The sequence below is a fragment of the Saccopteryx bilineata genome, chromosome 3, assembly GCF_036850765.1.
Source record: "Saccopteryx bilineata isolate mSacBil1 chromosome 3, mSacBil1_pri_phased_curated, whole genome shotgun sequence".
NCBI lineage: Eukaryota > Metazoa > Chordata > Mammalia > Chiroptera > Emballonuridae > Saccopteryx > Saccopteryx bilineata.
The window spans coordinates 55026069-55051479 of NC_089492.1; the positions used below are offsets into that span (position 1 = coordinate 55026069).

The 25411-nt window shown below is 41.6% G+C and overlaps 1 protein-coding gene across 3 annotated transcripts in view; it reads right to left on the reverse strand.

Moving 5' to 3' along the window:
* The window catches only part of PLAG1 (PLAG1 zinc finger), a 46853-nt gene that overhangs the window by 10333 nt on the left and 11109 nt on the right, over positions 1-25411 (reverse strand). The window contains exon 2 of one of the 3 annotated variants that reach the window (XM_066266148.1): positions 3521-3625. The exons of the other annotated variants lie outside the window; for them this stretch is intronic. The gene's annotated coding sequence lies outside the window, so the exon portion shown is untranslated. The remainder of the gene's footprint in view (positions 1-3520; positions 3626-25411) is intronic. 3 annotated transcript variants of the gene reach the window in all.

The window sequence follows — 25411 nt, forward strand, 5'->3', positions numbered from 1 at the left end:
TATGCCAGACCAGCCTAAGTTGTAAGTGGGTACCCAAATAACTCACCTTATATCTAGAATACTGAAAATTCAGCACTTATATTCCTAAAGTAGATGTCATAGTTAACTAAAGTTAATAAAAAAAGCAAAGATGCCTTCTTTGAATTACTGTATTTGGGATTTCCAACTTTTGAGCAATTCATTAAAATGCAGTTCTAGGACAACCCTTTTGAAATCTACCATTAAAATTTAGACTTAACTGAGGTTTAGAAAGTCTTATATCTAATACAGAAATAAAAATCAAACAGAGAAGTGAAGAAAAATAGCAGGACTAATTGACTCTAAGAATCAATAGGAAAAAAATGAATTTCGAAGCAGAACCAAAAAAATCCAACATCAGTTCTCTTATCTGTACAATTAGAATGTTCCTTTTTAGGCCATCTTAAACCTGGGTATGGTGTTTATTTTGTTTTCTAGAATACCCAGAGAAAATGAATCAACACTCTGATAATGATGGAATATTCAAATATATTTTATCTTCCAATTCAGAAATATTCTCCTTGATTAATTATCTTATGGAGCAAAAGTGTTTAGGTTCAAAAGCTTTCTTCTCTTTTAGAAAGTCTCTTTTTATGATCCATAACTTAGGAGTTAGCATTTCATTTTAACTACAACATGGGGGATTTTCCCCCTTTGGTTGCATATTCTTATCAAAATAAAAACGAAAAAATACAGATGAGTAGTACACTGGAGGTGTTTTCATTTTCTACATATAGGGCAATTAGTATTTGCAAACAGAAAAGAAAAGAGGAATTGTGCAAAAGGGAAGCAATGATGCCCGAGAAAGCAATAAATCGCAATTATATCTGAATACAAAGTAAGATTGCTTAATGGAAACTTAAACCATTATAGAGGTTTTTCTGATTTTGTCTGCTTTTTTGGTATAAAGCATTCCTAAAATATTAGTGCTCTGGCTAGGATTATAAAGTAGGTAGCTCACAAGTCAGCTCAATTTGAAAATTGCATAGCTTCCAAATTGCAAAGGGTTGTTTTTATATTTAGTACTACTGACCCCTTAAATTCCTGGGGCTACAATAAAAATGCTTGACACCAACCATAAACATGTTCACACTGAGGGACCCCAAACATTCGGAGGCCATGCCTCCATTCAATTATGGTTAACTGTTTAATGCTGTTAAATTTCAAATACAGCATAATCCAGGTTTCATGTTTGAACTCTCTAAGCACTCATACTGAATCTGCCTATAAATTCAAATGGAAAGGCAGAAATAATACATATTAAGACAAAAGTGATGATGAAAGGTTTTCCTTAATTATAAAAGCTCATGCAGAGAATTAGTTATAAGCCATCCCAAAGTAAAGTGCACTTTAAATATAGACTTGTGCTATGGTATACAACAAGGTATAAATTTTAAGTGCGTGGCAAAGTCTTGAGTAGCACTAAACAAGCTGAAGAAAACAGAACCCACATCCAGGCAAGGCTCCACACATGCACGGCTGTCCTCCCTGCCCATGTGGCTGGCCAGGACAAATTCACTGTGGAAACAACTATTGATACTTTGATTTATTCCCACATAATTGAAGGTAAAAAGGTCAGTTCTAGGCAAAATTGTCCAGTGGGTGGTGGCTACTCCTTCCTCCACCTGCACAGGACCCATGTACTCCTCCAGCTGTCACAAGTAGGAGAGACTTGATAATTCTATTTCTTGACCAGTTTTACTTGAGCAAGAATGAACTTTAGAACTTTACCTCTCAGTGCTTTTTATCCCTAAAATATGAACTGCAAAGCCCTTTTTGAAATTTCCTGTCTCTCCTGCAGGACCGTAAATTCATCCACAGGGACATTATTCATCCTTATATCCCGAGCACTTGGTCGGGGCTCTGGCACACAGTAGATACTTGATATATATCTGTTGAACATAACTATAGTCCCTTAAAAGAATTTCAGGAGTCAAAACAAGCAGATAAACATGTTAGGGGTTCCTAGAATCTTTAATTGTTTTAATGCAAACTCGGAAGACAAAGCCCACAGAAATGAAATGATAGTCTGCTTTGGCAGAGGGTGAAAAGCTCAGGGAGCATCACAACCCTCTGGAGTCTATCTTGCTTCGGCCAGTGGGTGTCAAAGACCAGGGAGACAAGTACGTGCTACTCAGAGGCCTGCAGGCATTCTGCTGGGCACAGACACACACCTGGGCAGCACTCAGGTGGCTGGCATTTTTCAGAACATTTGTTTGCAAATGTTCTGTTTCATAGCTCCTTAAGCACATGTCACTTGTCCTGATAAAGATTTACCATTTGGAAACAGCCAATGAAGTTTTATGGGAAGGAAAGGAACAAAGTGAAATTCAAAATCTTTGAAGAGGATGTTCTTCATATGAAATTAAAATGTGAGGAGGATGTTGAAAATATCAGAGAAAATCTTTCACTGATTACAGCTACACGAGATCAAAGGAGAAAATCTACATAAAAGTAATGAAAATTTTTTTCTTTCCCTAGCTGCCAAAAAGTTTTGTTGAAAACAAGTTTAAAAACTACAATTAGGTAGAAAAAAAAATCTATAACATGTAACACTAAAAATTCATTAGCATCTTTTCATATATTAAAAAGTTTTATAATATACAAATAACCAAAAAATTTATGCTAACTTGATTTTAATGCTTAATTTCCACAGAATGCTGTCACTAAAGAGTTTTGGCCAGATTAATTAATGTGCCTTTTATTTGATTGTAAAGTTCTGTTCATGTAGACTGTGAGGCCCTGCCTGGCTCTCAGCCTACATCCTCCTTTCCATAGGGCTGGCACTTGGCATAGCCATCTTTGTTTTTACCAGACTTCCCATTCTAGGGCTGAGGGTCCTGAACTCTAAAACCTCAATCCTGTGGCTAAGGTCCCACTGGCAGACTTACCTGAAGTGAAATCCACGTGTACCTATTTCCAAGTACTACACCTAGATTCTGTGCCACTAAACTACATCTACAACAGGTTGAGAAGTCTATATCCCTGGTGTGTGTGTGCTCTTTCCAACAAGGCCTAACAAATTGTTGTTGATCCACAGAGTTCCTTGTTCTAGCACCAGCCCTAACCCAGCAAGGAGAGCGAGCCTCTCCTAACCTGCTTATAGTTAATCAGATCTTTCCCAGCAGACAGAAAGATAAATAGTGGTAACATGGGACAGTCTAGTCTATTACTCTAAGCAGGATTCCAAGGAAGAAGAGCTTAAGAGTTCATCTGTGGACTATTTGGGGACATGAATAAATAAGCTCTTAGAGTAGCTATTCATTTTGTGTAGAGTAAGGAAGACTGTTCCTTGTCAGTTTTCCAATCCTTCAATTAGATCATAACTATTAATCAAGTCCTACTGAACACATTACATATTGACAGATCTTAAAATAGTAAGTGGCATGCTTATTATGTGGCATGCTTTTCAAAGCTTTTATTATTTTATCGTATATTATTTAGAAACTGGAGTTATCGATCACTTTGAAAGCCATGCCATATAATGATAAAAGCCACCTACCTGAGCCCCTGCTCCAAACTCTAGCAAGGTAACCTTATTAATAGAGCATGATACAATGAAGCATTCTGGGTGCCAAATACGGCCAATGCAGCACCAAGAGGCAACCTAAAAAGAAAAGAAGAGTTAGTTTGAAATTCCAAAATCAGACCCAATTTGGTCAATGGCATATGAACCAAATTGTTTTTTATATTCATTATGACTGATTCATATTTTATCTTTATTGGAAAATCTATCTAAAATCTTATTAGAAACAAAGGTAACACAAATTATTTACATTACACAGAAAAATAAAAAGTAAGCAAAGTGATATCCTTAGATTAATATATTTTCCCCTGAATCACAATTAAGTTATCTAAATTGTTTATATTTAATTTGATAAAGTAATTCAAATTTACTGCAATTTCTCAAAATTTCTGCTGTTTTCTTAATTTATACTCTAAACATATCACTATTTTCTCTGTAACACAGTTTTCTGAAAAACCTTTTGAAATGAAGATTCTCGTTATGAACAATAGTTGACGGAGAAATCCTGCCTTGGGAGTGTGTCCCTCAGGCCATCTGCTCCCAGGGAAGGGTGCAAACCATGAATGCCCTAAAGTAGAGGCAGATAAGGACATGGACAATTGCTCAGGTCCCAAGTTACTCTTTACGATGAGTCTATTAACCGTTTTAAAGTGAATTCATAGGTGGCAAGTCCATCTTCAATAACACACAAGAAAAACAGAAATGTATTCTGAACTACTCAAAGGTCTGAATTGTCCTCAGCTTCCTTCTGTTGGTGCAGGTGGTGAAGACCTACTTCTACAGGCAATGACTAAGAGAGAAATGGGATGCCAGGCATTCTATACAGAAATCACCTGCTTCGTTTCCCGAGGCCAGAGTCAATGCTTAATTATACATGGCTGCCACTTTATTAAGATAAATAGCTGACAGTGATATAATAAATATTACCACACCTATAATATATGGCACCAATCTAAATTACAGGTGATGCAAATTGACACAGACCATTTTCTGGAAGCATATAAGCTAGTTGTATGTATAGGCCACAGGATGTATACCTAATGTCAAGTTAAGTAATATGACTGTTAAATAAAACAGAAGTTGCCATCAGGCAGAATTGGAGTGACATATCAATAGCAAAAACAATATTTATTATAGGTATAAACAAGTACCACAGAATGTCAGAAGAGGAAAAGGATGTTATGGATTTTTGCCTTAAAGAACATACAATAAAGAAGGAAGGAGAAGGAGTGTGGGGGACATAACAGTTAGTCATCGAAACTCCTAAGTTAAGGCCCTGGCCGGTTGGCTCAGTGGTAGAACATTGGCCCAGTGTGTGGAAGTCTCAGGTTCGATTCCCGGCCAGGGCACACAGGAGAAGCGCCCATCTGCATCTCCACCCTTCCCCCTCTCCTTCCTTTCTATCTCTCTCTTCCCCTCCTGCAGCCAAGGCTCCACTGGAGCAAAGTTGGCCCGGGCACTAAGGATGGCTCCATGGCCTCTGCCTCAGGGGCTAGAATGACTCCAGGGACAACAGAGCAAAAGCCCCACATGGGAAGAACATCCCCCCTGGTGGGCATGCTGGTGGATCCCGGCTGGGCGCGTGCGGGAGTCTGACTGCCTCCCCGCTTCTAACTTTGGAAAAATAACAACATCCCCCCCGCAAAAAAAAACCCCCCACAAGCCTCCTAAATTAAAATTGCATATTAATACTGAGTCTAAGATGACCTCTGGCTGGAGTGTAGCTCAGATTATGGCCATTGTAAGGATTCAAATGAGAAAGATGCACTGAAGCCCAAATGTCCAGAATATTGTACTCTCACATGCTAATGATGAAAGGGGGACAACTGTAAAACACTGAATGGGTCAAAAGCACTAAGAACAAGTACTTGCGGAGGGGAAAGGAGAGAGAAAAAAGTGGAAGGGAGGAGAGTTCAGGGAGTGTTTGGTCAATAATATACAGGAGATAAGTGCTGGAGTAGTCCAATACAGAGAGCCAAAACCCAGCAAAAACTAGCATGTCCTAGAAGAAAGGCTACTTACATGCCTGACAGTATTTTTTTTAAGCGAGAGGAGTGAGACAGACACCCGCATGTGCCCCGACTAGGATCCACCCAGCGACTCCCATCTGGGGCAGAGTACAGAGCTATTTTCAGCACTTGCGGCCAACAGTTGGACAGCCAAGTTATCCTCAGCGCCTGCGGCCACGCAGGAACCTATCGAGCCACTGGCTGCGGGAAGGGAAGAGGGAGAGAAGGAGGAGAGGGAGGGGAAGAGAAGCAGATGGTCACCTCTCCTGTGTGCCCCGATGGGGCACTGAACCCGGACCATCCATATGCGGGACTGATGCTCTATCCACCGAGCAACGAGTCAGGGCCCTGACAGTATTAATAAAGGAGATAAAAGGTAGACCAAGATAGTTGTATAGCCAACTCTACAAATAGATTCAAACCAAATTACTGGCTAACTTGTGTTGGAGGCTGATGACACTCACTATAAAAAGAAAGCAGGTAGGCCCTGGCCGGTTGGCTCAGTGGTAGAGTGTCGGCCTGGTATGCAGGAGTCCTGGGTTTGATTCCCAGCCAGGGCACACAGGAGAAGCGCCCATCTGCTTCTCCACCCCTCCTCCTCTCTTTCCTCTCTGTCTCTCTCTTTCCCTTCCACAGCCAAGGCTCCATTGGAGCAAAGTTGGCCCAGGTGCTGAGGATGGCTCTACGGCCTCTGCCTCAGGTGCTAGAATGGCTCTGGTTGCAACAGAGCAACACTCCAGATGGGCAGAGCATCGCCCCCTGGTGGGCATGCCGGGTGGATCCCAGTCGGGCGCATGCGGGAGTCTGTCTGACTGTCTCCCCATTTCCAACTTCAGAAAACAAAAAAAAGAAAAGAAAATCAATAAATTTAAAAAACTTTAAAAAAAAAGGTAGGTAATTTACGGGGGGGGGGGGCACAGACAGAGCTTCAAGGAGAAGAAAGAAAAAGGTGGCAAAATCCACAAAAAATAAACTCTGCTAAGGTTTATAGACCACCCTGCAATTCTTGCATAGAAGTCACCAGTCAGGCATGAAGAAACCAAACTTCAACAAGAAAAAGCATGGTAGGTGGGAGTGAGAGAATGGGAGAAGAAAGGGAGAAACACCTAAATGAGAACAGCGAGTTGAATGACAACGAAATACGTACCTTCCAGCAAGAGGATGCTTTCTTTCAAAGAACTCTGCACTGAAAGAGAAGAGAAAAGGTAGGGTGGTGGCTAGAGGGGGACTCAAGATGACAGGTAGGAATGACATATGAATGCTTCTGTGCTGAGGATAAAGAGGCAGGGAAGAAAATGGAGCACTCGGGAGCACAGGCAAAACGGGAGACAAGGGAGAGGCTTTCGTCTTAGATAAGAAAATGGGCTTCTTTATGACCTAGGAGGAATGTACAGTCATCCAGGTAACTTTCTTGTAAAAAAGACAAGGGATGCAAGGAGTTTGCTTAACTTCACCAGTGCCAAGTAAAGGGTCATGTCTGGTAAGAACGAGGGAGGAGCAGGGTGCCTGGCCTGGGCACAGGAGGGAAGATTAGAAGGCCATGTGGAGAACAAGAGAGGTGTCCAGGAGTATCCTTGAGGGTTTTATAAAAACAAAATCTGCCATAAAGAATTAAATTTCTTAGTTATTTCTGGTGGGAGTATAAACTGTTGAAACTTTTCTGGAATACACTGTAGAAAGATGTAATCAAAGCCTTTAAAAGCTCATGTATGTTGAACTGATAATTCATTGCTAAAAACTTAAGCCAAAAAAAAGACAAGACACAAAGATTTAAGTATAAGTTGGTTCAAAGTATATTTTAATAAAAATTGATAATGTCTAATAAAAGAGGTAAAGTATATGTCTATATTATAGAATAACTATGTAGCCATTAAAAACAATGCATTTAATTAAATCACACAGGAAAAGAGATATAATTCTAAAATTTTAAAATGTAGAACAGAGAACATACTATGATTCCACTTTTGTTAAGATACTTACATAGAACTACCTTCCCCCAACAATACACTTAAATGTAAATGGATAAGTGATAAATTTTCAAAAATTAGCAGCCTTGGCCAGTTGGCTCAGCAGCAGAGCGTTGGCCCAGCGTGTGGAAGTCCTAGGTTAGATTCCCGGTTGGGGCACACAGGAGAAGCGCCCATCTGCTTCTCCACCCTTCCCTCTCCTTTCTCTCTGTCTCTCTCTTCCCCTGCCACAGCCAAGGCTCCACTGAAGCAAAGTTGGCCCGGGCACTGAGGACGGCTCCATGGCCTCCGCCTCAGGTGCTAGAATGGCTCTGGTCACATAGGAGCAACAGCCCAGATGGGCAGAGCATCGTCCACTAGTGGGCATGCTGGGTGGATCTGGTTGGGCGCATGCAGGAGTTTGTCTGTCTGCCTCCCTGCTTCTCACTTCAGAAAAAAAAAAAATTAGTGACACATAGGCTTTATACTCTGTATTTACAAATGTCTTAGTCCTATAATGATAAAAAAATCATTTTACCAAGAATGGTTTCTCAAATAAACAGAAAAGTTTGACCATAAAAACAAACAAACAAAAAAACAAAAAGAAACACCTACATCCATACTTTACAACATAAACAAACTTAACGTTAAATAAATCACAGACACAAATATAAAACCTAAAACTATAAAAACTCTGGAAGAAACATAAGCAAAAATTTTGTGAACACTGAGTTAGTGAAAAATTCCTTGGCCACAACACTAAAAGCACAATCCATAAAACAATAAATTGATAAATTGAACTTCATTAAAATTTAAAACTGCTCTTCAAAAGACAATGTTGAGAATGGAAAAAGTCACTAGAAGAAAATATTTGCAAAGCATTTATCTGACATAGAACCTGTATCCAGAATATATAAAGATCTTCCAAAACTCAACAATAAGAAAAAACCCAATTAAAAAATGGCAAAACAGTTGAATGGACATCTTAAGAAAAATGGGTGGAAAATAAATGAATGAATATGTTAAGGTAGGTAGGTAGCTAGATACTGATGGGGAAAGAGAGCAAAGGCAGTTGGGACATTATATTTTATAAAACTTGGAAAGCCTGCTTCTGTAAGAAGCTTCAGCATCCCATTTATCTTAATTTGCTAGGAGGCTACAGAATTCATAAACTCATTTGCACAGTCCAGGAGCTCACGGTACCCTCAGCCCTAGGGACTCAATTCCCCACTAAGAAAAACTATTTTTTTCCCAACACCCCCAACCCACCCCTACCCCAGGGTAAAACCAATTCATACACAAACTATGGGGGGAGGTACTTCTGTGCTTCCATTTTAAGGCACGTACAGCAGTGGGAACCAGGAATGGTGACCATAGAGGCCTGTCAGTCTAGCCTAGAAGGATCTGATTGCTTAGTGGGAGGAACGAAAACAAACCCATTAAATTTTAAAGAAACTGATTGTTTGGCTTAAAGGAAAGCTAGCCCTTCTAGCCCAAAAATACAAACACAGGCTTAACAGAGCTTTGGCCTTTCCCACCTTTCCATTCTCTGAGTTACAGTTTAGGAACGTGCTTACCCCATAGGGAACTGACATGCTGTGGGGGCTGGCAGCTGCCTGTGGCCTGGACTGGATTAAGCTTTGATATGGGCAGAAGCATGGTGCAGAATATTTGTGGGCTTCAATCTTTACACAGGGCTTAATGAAGACAAGACTGGGCTTTTTCGTTGGCAGGACAGGCAGAGATAAGACATTGGGAACCTGTGAGTAACTTCCTATTTCAATCCTGAATAAATCTTACTGCAACAGCCTAAGCCTCTCCAAATGAAGGTCTTTTGATTCCTTTCCCTCAAAACCGCACAAGAACCACATTTCCACCAGCATCAAAAAGATGCTCAACATCACTGATCATTAGGGAAATGCAAATTAATACCACAAAAAGATATCACTATCTACCCACTAAAATGACTAAAATGAAGAAACCAACCACACTGATGCCAGTGGAAGTGTGGTTCTATTGATACATTAACAATCTGAGCGTATCAAGTGCTGGTGAAGATGTGAAGCGAATGAAATCATGCACCACTGATGAGAAGGTAAAATGGTACAATCACTTTAGAAAACAGTATTTCAGTTTCTTAACGAGTTAAAACATGTGCCTACCATATGACAGCTATTTCACACCCATTTCTTACACAAGAGATATGAAAACCTATATACAAAGAATTGTACATGAATATTCATAGCAGCTTTATTTGCAATAGTAAAAAACTAGATACAACCCAAATGTCCATCAATGCATGAATGGATAAACAAATTGTACTATAATGATAATAAACTACAAATCAGCAAGAAAAAGAAATGAACTTATATAGACAGTAACATAGACGAACCTCAAAATAATTATAGGTTTTTTGTCTGAGTAGAAGTCAGACAAAAAAGAGTATATATTATATGATTCCATTTATACAAAATTCTAGGAAATGCAAACTTATCTGTAGTGACCAGAAGCTCAATGGTTATTGGCAACAGGGGGAGGGATCACTCACAAAACACATGAGAAAACTGGGAATGATGGATACACTTCCTATGTTGGTTATGGTGATGGTTTCAGGAATGTAGACATGTCACAACCTATAAATCGTCTATTTTACTTAAATGTGTGCAGTTTATTAAATATCAATTATAAATCAATATTATAAAAAGGCAAAATTTCCATATTGAGAAAAAATTAATAAGGTTGAGAAACAAATCTTCATATGAATTTACTTAAATTTGCGAGGAAAAAAATCCCAAAACTACTTTCTGTGAATAAACTAAAATCCTTTATAAGGGCAATGATTCAAAATAACTAAAATCTTTCCTTCCCATTCAGAGTGGAAAAAAAAAAAAGAATATTGTCTTAAATGTAAGAATCACATTCAATCCTTATTAGAAAGGATACACATCTAGGCAGTTTTTAAAGCCACATTCTCAGCTGTCGTCCTTGGAGGAAGCCCGTGCAGTTCACCTGTTGCTTTACAGACTGGAACATCACACTACATGATTTAAAGGTTCCAGGAATATACTCTAACTGAAACTGACACCTACAAATAATAAATAGTTCTAGGATAAGTTCCATTTATCAAATACCAAAGGAAGTACCCACTAAAGTGTCTCAATTCAGCATCTATCTATAGCAGGGGTCCCCAAACTGTGGCCCCCTGAGGCCATTTATCCGGCCCCCACCGCACTTCCAGAAGAGGCAGCTCTTTCATTGGTGGTCAGTGAGAGGAGCATAGTTCCCATTGAAATACTGGTCAGTTTGTTGATTTAAATTTACTTGTTATTTTAAATATTGTATTTGTTCTCGTTTTGTTTTCTTACTTTAAAATAAGGTATGTGCAGTGTGCATAGGGATTTGTTCATAGTTTTTTTTATAGTCTGGCCCTCCAATGGTCTGAGGGACAGTGAACAGGCCCCCTGTGTAAAAAGTTTGGGGACCCCTGATCTATAGAGACCTTTTAAATATGTTAGTCAGTGGTAGTCTTAAAGAGAGTTCAAAACCCTGGGCTTGCCTGGTCAAGGCACATATGGGAGTTGATGCTTCCTGCTCCTCCCCCTGTTCTCTCTCCCTCTCTCTCTCTCCCCTCTCTCTCTAATAAAAATGAATAAATAAAATCTAAAAAAAAAAGAATTATAAGTGTCATGCTAATTGGTAGACCTGACTTTAATTAATTAAAAAATAACCAAAGTAACACTCCAGCCAAGACAACAAAAGAACAAGGAAGTGTTGGCCAAGTATGGGCAGGTAATCTAGGTAGTGGAGTCAGAAACTGTGTGGATTTGGGTAACTTCAGGCAATCTTATTTTTGGAGCCAAAAGTGAGAAACAGTGGAGCTATGAGATTGGAGACAGGTGGAGAAGCTGTATATGAGTCATGTTACCAAGGGCTGACAAATTTAAAATAATTCTGATAATTTCAAATTATCCTAAATGTAGGTGCCTGTACCATTTGCTGCACCCACTCCAATCCTCAGCTATGTTTTTAGATTATTCAGAAAACAACCAATCTTTGTGTGCCTTTGTTGATTTCTGAAGCAGAACTAAGTAGTGATCTCCCTTTCAATTTTTATTTAGGTTAGTTAGCATTTTTAAAAGAAATCTGACCTTTCTCACTTATAAACTGGTTAGGCCTTTGCAATGTTTGCTGAGAGGTAACTAAGAAAAAGGGGTTTAACTATCAATGTGAGGCCTCAGGGTCCTCCTTCCTTGAAGCTTCAGCCGCATCTGGGCAGCTCCTTCTCCATTGCAAGGCACACTCTCTGGTTTGCTCCCCCCACCCCAACTTTGGTAAGATGTGTCACTGAGAGGTTATTCCATAATTTTAACGAGTACAGTTCTGGCAATTGTCTTTACGCTGCTCCTTTAAAACTCTGACTTGGAGGGGCCTTAGAACATATTCTTAGATTGATGAACAGAACTGAGAGCAGTGCAGGGAAACACTGGTGTGCAGGCAGAGGACGTGCTTTTGGGAATCAAAACAGTTTGAATCCTGCCTGACCCTTACTATCAGTGTAACTTTGAACAATTTGACTTTTCTTCCTCATTATCTTCTGCAGAATGGGAATACCTACCTTGTATTACTGCAAGAATAAACAAAATGATGAATATAAAATCTCGAGCATAGTTCTAAGGGCTCAAAATGCAAAGCTATTGGGTTTAGTGTGCTAATCAGAAATAAGTGCTGCCCCCCAATGGCCTAATGTGTACTTAAAAGTAAAGTGTTTTTTCTTGGCACAGGCTTTAATATAGAATCATTACCAACAGAATCTTTGAAGGACAGAGACAACTCTGTATGAAGAAGACTATGCAGTCATATGTAATGTGTGCTTATATTAAAGGTGACATTTGGTGAAGCAGTATACCTCTGATGTTCTTATCTCTGTGACCTAAATGGGGTACCTGTGAAATTTTATGGTGATCACCGTCACAGATAAGCCCAAATCACAACTAAAAAAAAATCAATCCATGTGGAGCCAGAATTCAATTTGCATGCTGAATTGATGGTAATTTGGGAAATACGTGATTATTGACCATCCAGGGATGGACTGAACTCTGCTGTGACTTAACTGTGGCAAAAGACTATAGTGCACCTGTGAAAATATTATGATTACAAAAAATCAGAGAAAACAGCTAGAAATATTTTTTAAAAATGTACTCTACTCAAGTACATAGTACACCAAAATTCCACACTGTGAATTCTACATGGGAATGTCTCTTGCACATAGCCTCTCAAATCACTCCCTCACCCTCAATCCTGAAACTGAAGCTACGGGTGACAAGAGGCGTGTGGAATTGAATCCTGTCTTGCAGGGGTAAGGACTGAACTAGAGGCACAGGGATGAGTCCTCAACTAAGACTCAAACCACAAAAGGGTTGTTCTTTTATTATTATTATTATTATTATTATTATTATTATTTTAGCAAGCAAGAGAGACAGACAGGGACAGACAGTAAGGGAGAGAGATGAGAAGCATCAACTCATAGTTGTAGCACTTTAATTGTTCACTGATTGCTTCTCATATGAGCCTTGACCAGAGCTCCAACTGAGCCATGACCGCTTGTCAAGCCCGTGAACACAGGATCACGTCTAGGATCTCATGCTCAAGCTGGTGAGCCTGCATTTGCCAATCTCAGGGTTTCAAACCTGGGTCATCAGCGTCTCAGGTCGATGCTTTATCCACTGAGCCACCACCAGTCAGGCACAAAGGGGTTATTCTAATAAACAGTAACTTCTCATAGTTTTTAAACAAACAATGTGTGATTTTTGAGGTTTTTAAATAATCATACATATACTATTTTTACAAACTTGCTTACCCCTTGCAGAAGAAATGTTTCTGGACACTATATGTAATTTTAACTAAGTAAATTTACACTAGATCCACAATGTCAAACAGTTACCTTTAGCAACACAATTTCTACCAAACTCATCCATAGGTACCTGCCACAACACTGGACTTGCTTGTTTAAAAAATTTTTACTGATACTGACCTCATCATAAGGTAAGAAATGATACAGAGACCTCGGTATGTATTTTACATGTATTTCTCTATGTAACAGTGGACATGCTTTTTGGACTTTCTGAACCTCAACATCTTCAACTGAAAGAGAACAGAGTGATTCTTGATTAAGTGGGATAACTAAAAAATAAGGCAGAAGGCCACAAAAAATCATGGCTGAAATAAAATTAGCCACAGCAATACACTGGTGGTTCTGCTTTTTACACAGAAACCCTTTTGGATAATAAAAAAAATATGGGTCAACCCATGCCAGAGGGGGAAAAGTGACTTCAGGAGTTAACAAAAACAGCAAAGAAACTCTTGAGCCTGTCTCTAGTATCTCCAAGTGGGTTGCAGTGAAGGCTGCAGAATCAGCTCATCAGAGCAGAGATACTGCCTTTCATTATCCATGTCTGTATCCCTAATATCTAGAACAGTGGACACACAAAAGAGATTCTCAAATACTTATTTGCTAAATGAACAGAAGGAGGGAGAGAGAAGAGAGGAGAAAAGCTTTCCATTCTGTTGGTCAAATAGGTCTGTGAAAGGAAACAGCTGCATAACCTACTTGATTACTTTTGTGAATGATTAGGAATTGATTGAATACTTTCAATTTGAAAACTCTCTTAGATTTTACTTGAGTATTCGGCAATTAAGAACACCTTGTTCTTTCTTGGTCTACCCTCACAGGCAGCAGGACGCTGCAGTCACTGTGCCATCTTGTGGTCGAATCTAGAAAGTTCGTCTTCCTCAATGTACCAGTGTAATCCTCCTACCTGCACAGAGGCTCTTGGAACGGGCTGTAAACATAAGTTTTCAGATAAATCTCTATTATTTAACTATCAAGTTATCATGTAAAACACAAAGGTTAACCAGTCACTAGAGTACCATCAAAGAGTGTGCAATCTAGTATAGGAGGTATTCCAAAAGGATACTTATAATTCATAATGATTCACAAAATAGAAGGTAGAAAATGCGATAAAATAAATACAGATTAGAAGCAATGGGAATTCATAGAAAGAAAAGATTCAAGATTTGGAGATGAGAATTTAGGAAAGAGGAGGCAGCTGAACCGAGTAAAGGAGATAAAACTGGACGTCACTGGGCTGGAAGGTGGGCAGTGCAGCCGGAAAGGGTGAGGCCTGCAGCGCGCCTGTGCAGACTGCAGGAGCATGATCACTTCATGACCGGAGCAGTGTCTTAAGGAAAGGAGCGGGAAAGGAGGCTGTAGGAAGGCAAGGCTGGGAGCAGACTAGGACAATGTGAAAGTGTCTCTGCTTTAGGAAGCTGAACAGCAGAGGGAAAGGGCAGTTTTGTTTGTGGAAGCAATCTTGCCCGCTGTGTGGCCTTGGGTAAATGACTTACCTTTTTTTCAGCTGGTATTTCCTTAGTCGAAAAGTGAGATAATTAAACTTTATAGGGTTGTTGTGAGGAATAACTGTTATTGTATATAAAGCACATAACACAGTGATCAACACGAACGTTAAGTTACAGCCAATAATGTGAAGACTTGAATGGCAGCTTATCTAACAGACAAGAGAGAACCAGCACAGGGTTTGAAGAACAGGGTAAGGACCAGAGGGAAAGAGCTTGTGGCAGAGACATGTGACAGACAAGTCACAACACAGAGGTGTTTTAGGGGAGGAGTGTTGAGAGGGACAAACGGAAGAGGTCAGCAGACGGGCAGAGAGAACAGCACTGAACAGGAGGAAAAACCAGGAAGCTATCCTGTCATAGCACTGAAGGAAGAGACTGTTTCATGGAGATAGCACCCCTTTTGATGTAGCAACCTGTAGGCTTTCCATAGTCTTGGAAAACAATATTTCAGAGACGGAGGAACCAGAGTGAGATGATGAAGCTGAAGTTAAAGGAGTGCCTTGTGAGAAACCTGAGATTCTAAGTACACATCAGTCTTTGGAGAAATTGTATCAGCTGGAGAGAAAGGCATAGAAAATAGAGAGCTTCCTGTCACAGTTTGTTGTTTATTTGTTTTTAAGATGGCAGAGGTTTGACATGTTCACATGCTGGTAGGAAGGACAAGGCAGAGAAGGAAAAGCTGTAAAAGGATAATGGTTTAGAAGGGAGGAGTCCCTGAGCACAAGAAAAGATATAGGAGGACAGGGTGTGTGCACAACCTGAACTGAAGACCATGCAAGGTACAGATGGAGAAGAGGGAAGACAATAATTAACATTGCTTCACAGAAGAGGTGATACCTGAGCACAGTTTTCAAGGATGAATAGGCATTGGCCAAGTGGACAAAAGGATGTAAAAACATTCTAGCACAGACATCCTGGACAGTTGGCTCAGTGGATAGAGTATTGGCCTGGTGTACAGACATCCCGGGTTCGATCCCTGGTTAGGGCACACTTGAAAAGCAACCATCTGCTTCTTTTCCCTTCCCTCTACTTCTTCTCTTTCTTCCCCTCTCACAGCCAGTGGCTCAACTGGTTCGAGTGTCGGCCCTAGGCCCTGAGGATAGCCCAACTGATTCAAACATCATCCCCAGACAGGGGTTGCAGAGTAGATCCTGGCTGGGGTGCATGCAGAAGTCTGTCTATCTTCCCTCCTCTCACTTGGAAAACAAAACTATTCTAGCACAGGAAATAGTATGAGCCAGAGCAAGCATATGAATCCAATCCTAGCCTGTCACGTCTAAGGAACTTAAGTAGTTTGGTATTATGGGGAGGGAATATTCTCGAGGCACAGTGGAGAGTAACTGGAGACCAAATCACAGTTCACCTTGCACTCAAGCTGCCATTTCAGGACTATTTTATACTCCCTTCTTCTTCTTTTTTCTTTTTATATATATTTTTTTCTGAAGTGAGAAGCAAGGAGGCAGAGAGACAGACTCCCACATGAGCCCAACAGGGATCCACCCGGCAAGCCCACCAGGGGGCGATGCTCTGCCTGTCTGGGGTGTTGCTCCGTTGCAAGTGGAGCCATTCTAGCGCCTGAGGCGGAGGCCACGAAGGCATACTCAGCGCCCGGGCCAACTTTGCTCCAACGGAGCATTGGCTGCAGGAGGGGAAGAGAGAGACAGAGAGGAAGGAGAGGGGGAGCAGTGGAGAAGCAGATGGGCACTTCTCCTGTGTGCCCTGGCCAGGAATCGAACCCAGGACTTTCATACGCTGGGCTGATGCTCTACCACTGAGCCAACTGGCCAGGGCCTTATACTACCTTCTTCTAAATCACATTGTAATGATTGTCCCCAGTCATCTGTAAACCCAAGAAAAGAAAAAGTAGGACAGAGAATTGTTTCAAGGTTGGGAGTAGTAAGGTAGGCACAGAGAGCAGTTGATGGAGTGGATGTTCCACAGCACTAGCAAGCTGTGGTGGCAAGGAGCAAGTGAAACCAGAAGGGAATGGACAGCCCAAGAGAAAAGGAGCTGAAAGCACCAATCATGAAAACCAGGTTCAGAAAGAGCAAGGAGTAAGTGGGGTCAAAGAACATAAAACTGGTCAGCAAGGCCCATGTAAGGGTTCAAATTCAGAAGTGAGCAGCTCCAAGCCAGTGACATGTTGCAAAATGTTATGCAAATGTGAGGTATTTTTATTAGGTATTGTGATTTAAGATAATCTTGATTATGACGTTTGAGTATTTCTAACACTTAAAATTTCTCAACTGACATCTCTCTGACAAGTAATACTCAAAGGTACCAAAAAAGGTGCCAGTTTGAATCTTTATTTTTTTAAAAAAAGGAATTATCAGGTAATATGTATAATTATTCCTTTAAATTACTTGTTTTATAAATTTTAGTTAATTCAGAATTTTTCCTTTCATCTTAACGTGTACATGTAGCATTGATATAAAGTGATCTTTCACTTATTTTGCAATGTCAATGATTTAAAACAGGGGGAAAAAACCAAAAGGAGAAACACAGGTTCTAAACAGCTGAGGTAGGTGTCACAGATCCACACACATCACACAGTTTATTGTGGAGGTGAGGACCACACACTCTCCCTCCCTCAGTGCCAATCTCACAGGCAAAATGATAACAAGCAGGTTACTGAGAGTTTGGGCAGAAGCAGCCTCAGGTGTCAAAGGTAAATGTAATGCTGGCAGCAGGAGGTGACTGATCGGAAGGGAAAACACAGAAAGATAAACACTTATAAGAAAAATCGGAAAGCACAAACAGCACCAAGGTTTGAGGCCATGGCCCCTGCTGGGGAGGGTTAGGGAATGGGGGTTCCCATGGACTAGCAGAGGACAAATCGGTCATGCAATTGCCAAGTAAAGAAGGCTGTTAACGTTTTGTTCACTCATTTCACACTTAAAAATTTATCTGAAGAAAAACCTGAGGCGCACATAAAGATTTTTGCACAAGGCCATTCATCATTGCATTATTTATTATTTAAAGACTGGAAACAAACTACACAGACAACAACGGGGGGACGGCTAAATAAACCATGGTTCTCATCCTCAAGTACTCTGGCTTTGGAAGAATACATAGAAGTAACACCTAAACACATGAGAAGTAACTTTTATACAGTGTAAACTCTTCCAAAAGTAGGGTACAAAACAAAGAAAGATCTCAATTCAGTTTACAAAAGTATTACCTATTACATATGTTTCAAGAAAAGAATGCCAGAGGAAATACCTGTTAGTATTCAACCTATTTTTAATAATGTGAACATTAATATTACACTAGAAATAAGAGATCTATTTACTATGTTTATCTTGATGTTATTCTATTGCTAACAGCATTTGATTGAATAGTTACTTCTTACATATTCGATCTTTCCAACTTTTCTTTTTAGGGCATTATAATATATTTAGAGGCAAAAAGTAGAACCTGAATGAGGAGCCACAGGAGCATGTCAAACAATTAGCCAAATTCAGACTTGGGGGAAACTCTATAGAACCAAACAAAAATAAAAACAAAACCTATTTCTTCAACAAACAAATTTTAAGGGGTGATAAAGGAAGGGGTCACTAGAAGGTCAAAAAGAACTTAAGAGATATATCAACTAACTGTAGATATGGCCATACAGAATTTGGATCATGCAAACTGTTAAAAAAAAAAAAAAAAAGCAATTGTGGAGATCTAAACACTAAACATTTGATGATATTAAGGAACTATTGTTTTGGGGGGGCATAGTAATTGTATTACCATTATATTTTTTAAAATATTTTGTACATTTTGAAAATATACACCAAAAAATATACAAATGACATGAAATAATTTGCATCAGAATGCTCTGCAGGAGAAGAAATGGGTGTAGATAGGAAGACAGACAAATAAGACTGGATGAGAGGTGGTTAACTGTTGAAACTGGCTATGGGTAAATGAGCCTTCAGTCTATTATTCTCCCTAGTTTTGTACCTCTTTGAAATATTCTATAATAAAAAGTTTCTTTTTATTTAAAAACACATCTCAAAAGGCAGTACTACACTTTACCTACACAATAAACCTATATGTGATACACTATAAACTGTGTGGGTGCTTAATAAAAACTGGTTGATAGCAAAGTCAAATTATTTACATGCAATTTACAATGGTTATAACTTCTGTGAACTAAAGAATGCACATGATCATTTCTGAAACCCTGACCCTACCACAAAGGTCACAGTCAATCAACGGATCTATGCTACTACTCTACTAAAGCCAACTAGTTACTTCTCAGGGTATGAGAGGATGTGAAACTAACACAGTAACAAATATCTTGAGTAATCATGGCCTTATAATTATATAAACTATGTTTTAGAAATAAATATTCTGGGAGATGGTTTTTAACAGCCTTTCAAGCAATCATTTAGTATACAATTACTTAGTGATTTTTACCTCCAGTCAGAGTGGAGGATAACTAGTGGATAATAATAAATTAGTGGAGGATAATAAAATCAGGCTGTGACAAAGTGGGTGAATGTGGTCCTCATGGAGGTAATGGGCGCGCGACAGTGGCACGTGGAAGGGCTTCGGGTCATGGAGCAGACAGACCAGGTGCCAGGGAAAAGCATTTGCTAAACTTGGTGATAGAGATAGAGAGATGGAGTGAGTGTACTGCTGTGTGTGTGTGTGTGTGTGTGTGTGTGTGTGCGCGCGCGCGCACGCGCGTCTGTGTGTTTGCCCAAAGTAGCAAGATTTAGGAAAAGAGGAAAAGACTTGAAAGTCTGTAGGAAAAAGGATAGCTGGATGGAGGTGGCAGAGTCTAGCAAAGTCTGTGAAACATTTTGACTTGGAGCATCTTGACTATCTCCGCTGGCAAAAGAAAAGGAGCCAATGGGGTGAACACATTGCGGTGACAGAAAAAGAGAGTGCACCTTGGACAGGAGCGTAGACCTTCTCAGCAGCTAAGAAAAGAAGGGATCAGGGAGCAATTAAAGTAAGTAGTAGTCAGGGCATATCTGACAAACTCCATTTTCTCAGTGAACTTGGGACAAAGAAATCCTTAGCAGAATCCCTCTTAGACTATTAGCTATTAATAGATTAGTATTGATTATTAGAACATAAATATTACACATTTTTATTCTATTAAATTACAGAATATAAATAATATTAGATTAAGATTAATCTATTAATAGACTATTAGACTCTTAAGAGATTCTAGTTCTATGAGAAAACTATTATCATTGTATTAATCTAGAATTGCATTGTGTGGACAGGGTTGTTAAAAAAACCAAAAACCATAAGAGCACTTATATCAGGGGTCCCAAACTTTTTACACAGGGGGCCAGTTCACTGTCCCTCAGACTATTGGAGGGCCAGACTATAAAAAAACAACTATGAACAAATCCCTATGCACACTGCACATAACTTATTTTAAAGTAAAAAAACAAAACGGGAACAAATACAGTATTTATTTAAAATAAAGAACAAGTAAATTTAAATCAATAGACTGACCAGTATTTCAATGGGAACTATGTTCCTCTCACTGACCACCAATGAAAGAGGTGCCCCTTCCGGAAGTGTGGCAGGGGCCGGATAAATGGCCTCAGGGGGCCACATGCGGACCGCGGGCCGTAGTTTGGGGACCCCTGACTTATATAAACAAAGTTCTATGCTGAAGATTTTTTTCTTGCATCATCTCATTTAACACTTAAGTAACCTAACTTCTCTGAGCCTCATTTTCTTCCTCTGTGAATAGGGCATAATCAAAGTACCTACCTGATGGAGTTAGATGCCACGAGGATAAAAGAAATCATAGAGCAAGCCCTTCACACTGTCAGGTGATTTCAAAGATATGAGATAACTTCCCAATTCACAGGGTTGGTAACAGCGCCCCAGAGAAGCTAGCCAGCCTCCTTGGAACCCCAGTGTTGAGAAAAGCACAAGGGTAAGAACATGCAGCAAACAGGTGGTCAGAGAGGCAGGCAGCAGGGCAGTAGTGGAGCCACAAAGCAGGCATCAGCTTCAGGGTTTGGGGACGGCTCAAGTGTCTGGAAGTTCATTCCCAGCAGCTGGAGAAAGTGTGAGCAGGTCCCCCAGCCTGAAGCTTTCTCAGCCCAACTCCAAGGAAGTAAGAGGTCCTGGAGCTCAGGGAGGATGGCTTCTTATTGGGGCACAGGAGTCAGTGCCCGCTGGAGGGAGCCCGCCTCTTCGCAGCTCTGTGTAGGTGAGAAGACAGCACTCAAGACTCTCATTGAACTACTACATATTACATACAGCTCAGGAGACTTCAGTCTCACAAAATTTCCCCGTTGCTTGCTGAGTCAAAGTAAAGGATGATATCAAGATAAATAAGACCTAGTTCTGTGAATAGGCGAGAACATCCCCAACTTTAAGTCAAAGCAGGCTGTGTGCTCAGGACTAGAAGACAGGCACTAAAACAGGGCACTGGGGGACGGAAGAACCACTGAGGCAGGTGTGAAAGGACACTGTGTGGTAGAAGTGGAAAAAGAGAATCCCAAGCTCAGCAGCCAAGGGCAGTTTAGGTTCAAATATTAGTGTTTCAGTTAAGAACCTGTGATGCCAGTAAACCAAAGTATTCTTACATCTACTCTTAAGATAGTTGTGATTAACATGTACATTATATTCAGGAAAAAAATTTTTATGTGAATGTATAACTTTTATTATTTTAATTAGGGCAAAAGGAATAAGGTGTGACCTTCTGTCTGGGATGTGTGACTTGAGGAGAGACTTGAGTCTAAGGAACCTTCAGTGGTCAAGCCATAATCTCCATTAAAAACACATTACTCCGGGGGCTGACTCCCTGGTCCGGCCACGCAAACACCTGGGTGTGGCTGAGTGCTGTGCCTCCTCTCACTGCCCTCTGTGCTGTCCTCTGCTTAGCCCTGTCTCTCTTCTGTGCGGACCTCCCTCTCTCTGCAGAGACCTGTGTATCTCCCACCCACCCCATCTGGCTGTGTGTGTGTGTGTGTGTGTGTGCGCGTGTACATGTGCCAACTCCCTTCTGATTTTCTCTGTCCTGTCTTGCTTTCCTAGTTGGGGGTGTGTACATCTTTCTCTCTTCTCTTGGGGTGTGTGCATCCTTCCCTCTCTCCCTCTGGGTACTTGTGTTTGCAGATCACCTGGTGTGTGTGTGTGTTTCCTCACCACTGTGTGTGTGTGTGTGTTACTCTCTCCTAGGTATGCATGTGGTGTCTCCCCCTCCTCTAGGGGGGTGTCTATCCCACTTTTGGATGTCTGTGTTTCTAGCTCCTTCTGGGGATGACTGTGCCTCTCCCACCCCATCCTAGCATACCTAGTGTCCATCAGTCTCTCTCCGTAACCTCCAGTGGAAGTGAGTGTGTCTCCCTTCATGTCCTGGTGTGAGTGTGGCTCTCCCCCTGCCTTCCAGGTGTGTGTTCTTCTCCCTCCCCAGCCTGGATTCTCTCTCTTCTACTTCTCACTTTCTTCTGCCTCCTAGATGTGTATCACTCTCCCTCCCCCCAGCCCACCTGTGGGAGCAAATAAGTACACCTCCCGACTTCCATGTCTTCCTCTGGAAGGGAGAGACAAGCACAGAGTTGTCGGTGCATCTCTGTTCTCTCTCTGGGTATGAGATGGGTGTAGTGCTCTCTCTCTTCCCTCTGAATGCCTTTCTTCTGCTCGCTCTCTCTCCTGAAATAGAAGCCCTCATTTACACATACAGAGCTGCCCCCTGGCATCCATGTCTCCCATCCCCTCTGTGTTTAGGTCTGTGCCTGTTTCTCTCTGAAGTTCTGGTCTCCCTTGGCCCTGGGTGCTCTGGGTGTGTGTACATCCTCTCCCCACATACACATATCTATCTGTGTCTGTTTGTCTTTGGGGTATGTGTATTGTCTCCACAGCAGTCCTGCAAGGCTTGCTATGGATGAGGGTTGGCCTGCCTGGTGGTGCTGAGGGGGCTGTCTATACATTTTGGGGAAGGCTCAGGCCATGAAGGGAAGAGGACACAGGATGGGCAGGGGCATCAGGACAAGACAAGCCATCTCCTTACCTCTCAATCTTACTGTCTTGCACTTCACAGTTACCAGGAGACCGGCTACAACTCCCGAGTGCCCATCCCAAGCCTCTTCTTATTGACCTCTCTCTCTATGGGGCTCAGGGCTGCCTGTCATTCCTCTGCTTAGCTCTGCAGGGACACCTTCTTGGACAACTAATCACACAGCTCCTACCTGCTGCTTCAGGCTTCCACCAGCTTCCCTCTACGACAGGCGACCCTCTAGTCTGCCCCTAAGAACAGAGCACTCCTGCTCAGATACATACTGGGGGCTGGTTCCCGAGAGAAAGGAGACCAGGGCTCAGCCCAGTGAGAAAGCTGACCACGCACAGGATGGGAGCAGTGCCCGGAGCAGTGAATGAAGATGGCTTTGCAAGCACAAAGGTGTCACTCCAACCTAGACACAGGCAGGCTCAGGATCTGCCTGGGACACACCCAGCCACCGAACTCCAAAATAAACGGGTGGGAGAGGGTGAGAAAGGTGTGAGCAGGGAGGTCACCAGTCCTAGGGAGCTGCACTCTCCAGGTGCCATATCTGAAGGAGATGACTTGACCCTTTAACCACATGAAAAGGGAAGTCATGGAAGAGGATGAGGCCCGAGGTTGACAGCCAGCCTGCAAAGGGCGGCCCACGCTGTGCTCAGGAACTCTAACCGTAATCTGGGCTGGCTGTCCCCAAAGAGGGCACAAGGTGGTCCAGCAGGATGGCTCTCTGGCTCTGTGCCCCACTCTGCTCCCTCTGCTTGGCTAGGCTCTTCCTCTGACAGTCTTCTGCCTGGAAGTACTGCCCCCCCCCAGGTTGTTTTTGGCTTGCTCCTTCTCATCATTTAGGGCTCTACACAAAGATTCTTTTAAAAAAAAAGGTCTTCCCTGACCACGGTAAGAGTCCCTTTTCCCTGAGGCTTCCAAATCTCTTCATCCTTGTATTTCTTATCTCCTTCAAACCTCCTGCCGTGAGAAGAGAGAACTGTTTACTGTCTGTCTCCTTTGCTCACTGATGGTGAGATCTGGCTTTGTGTCTGGTACAGTATCTGACCCCTGGCAGGCACTGCGAATAAGAGACGGCAGGAAAGGTGTCCTGTACACAGATGTGAAGATGCTTGTGTACACAGAAAAACAGGCATGGGGGCCCAGGAGAGGGGTAAGGACTGAAGCTTTTTGAAAACAAAGCTGCAAGGTGAAGAGACTGCAGGAGAGACAGCAGTACCCAGGAATGTACACTGAGAGAGGAGAAGTGATAGACCAGGGACCCCTGTGGGCCTGGGAAATGCCAAAATGCTGGCCATTAGGGACAGGCAGAAGAACAGGCACCATCAAAGGAAATGCTGGAAAAAACAGGAAGGCCAGAAGAGTAGGAAAGGAGGGAGTTTTCAGCAATGCATCAAGTACTGCAGAAAGGCCAAGTAGAAATAAAATGGAAAAGATGCCACCAGGTTCCGGTATCTGAGGGCTACTGATGGGTGTTCTCTTCAAACCAAATATGGGAGGGCAGGAGGGGTTAGAGAGGAGATGAAGGAACAGAGACCCGACACAGACTACTCTTTTATAGAGTTTGGCACCGATGGGAAGATACTTGAGGAGGGGTGGGATGAAGGCAAAGGTCTTTATAATATTCTATTTTTGATAGGGGAAGAAGATTTAAGCATATTTGCAGGTGGAGCAAAAAAGATGGACGATACCAGGATGGGAGAGGTGAGTGGGGCGGCGTAACCTGGTTGGCTCCAGCAACCCGGATGAGGCATGCTTCTCCAGGCCGTGGGACCCAGCCTTCCCAGCTAGACCAACTTTCCTCGAAACTCATCCAAGAGCTAAGGATCAGTGATAAGAGGACTGAACAAAGGAATCCAGTGGGAAGACACAGCTAAAACAGTGGCTTTATATTACTGAAGACCCAGCTTTGAGTGGGTCCATCTCTCAAAAGCATGAAAACCTTTCAGTGTGGTAATCAAGGTCCAATACATCTCAGCCCCAGTCTCCTTTTCTAGCCTCATCTACCATCATTCTGCTCACTCCTGACACCCTATCTCCAGCTACAGAAGAGGACCCAGCACGTGCTGCATGACAAGATCAGCTATCCTTCCCTTATTCTTAGTTTTCCCCTCCAATTCCCTGCTCTGGGACTACCTTTCTCTGTGAATCAGATTCATCTGTTGATATCAGCTGCTCCTTCTTCTAGGTACCCCTTCGTTTAGGTCTCCACAATAGAAGTATAACCTACAAGCCAAGTTCCAACTGAATGTAGAAAAGGCAGTTGCGTGACCATGGTCCTGAAAGAATGGTAAGGCCATTAATAAAAGTTCTGAGGTCTGAATTGCTAATTTTAGGGATCCTGAGAGTTTAAAATGACAATTGTCCATCTAGGTGGCTATGTCAAAGAGGATCTTGAAAATGTACAGTAAGTCCTCATTTAATGTTGGTGACAGGTTCTGTGACTTTGAAGTGAAACCAATTTTACCACATACTAATTGATATAAACAAGAATTAAGTTCCTATGGCAACTCATCAAGGT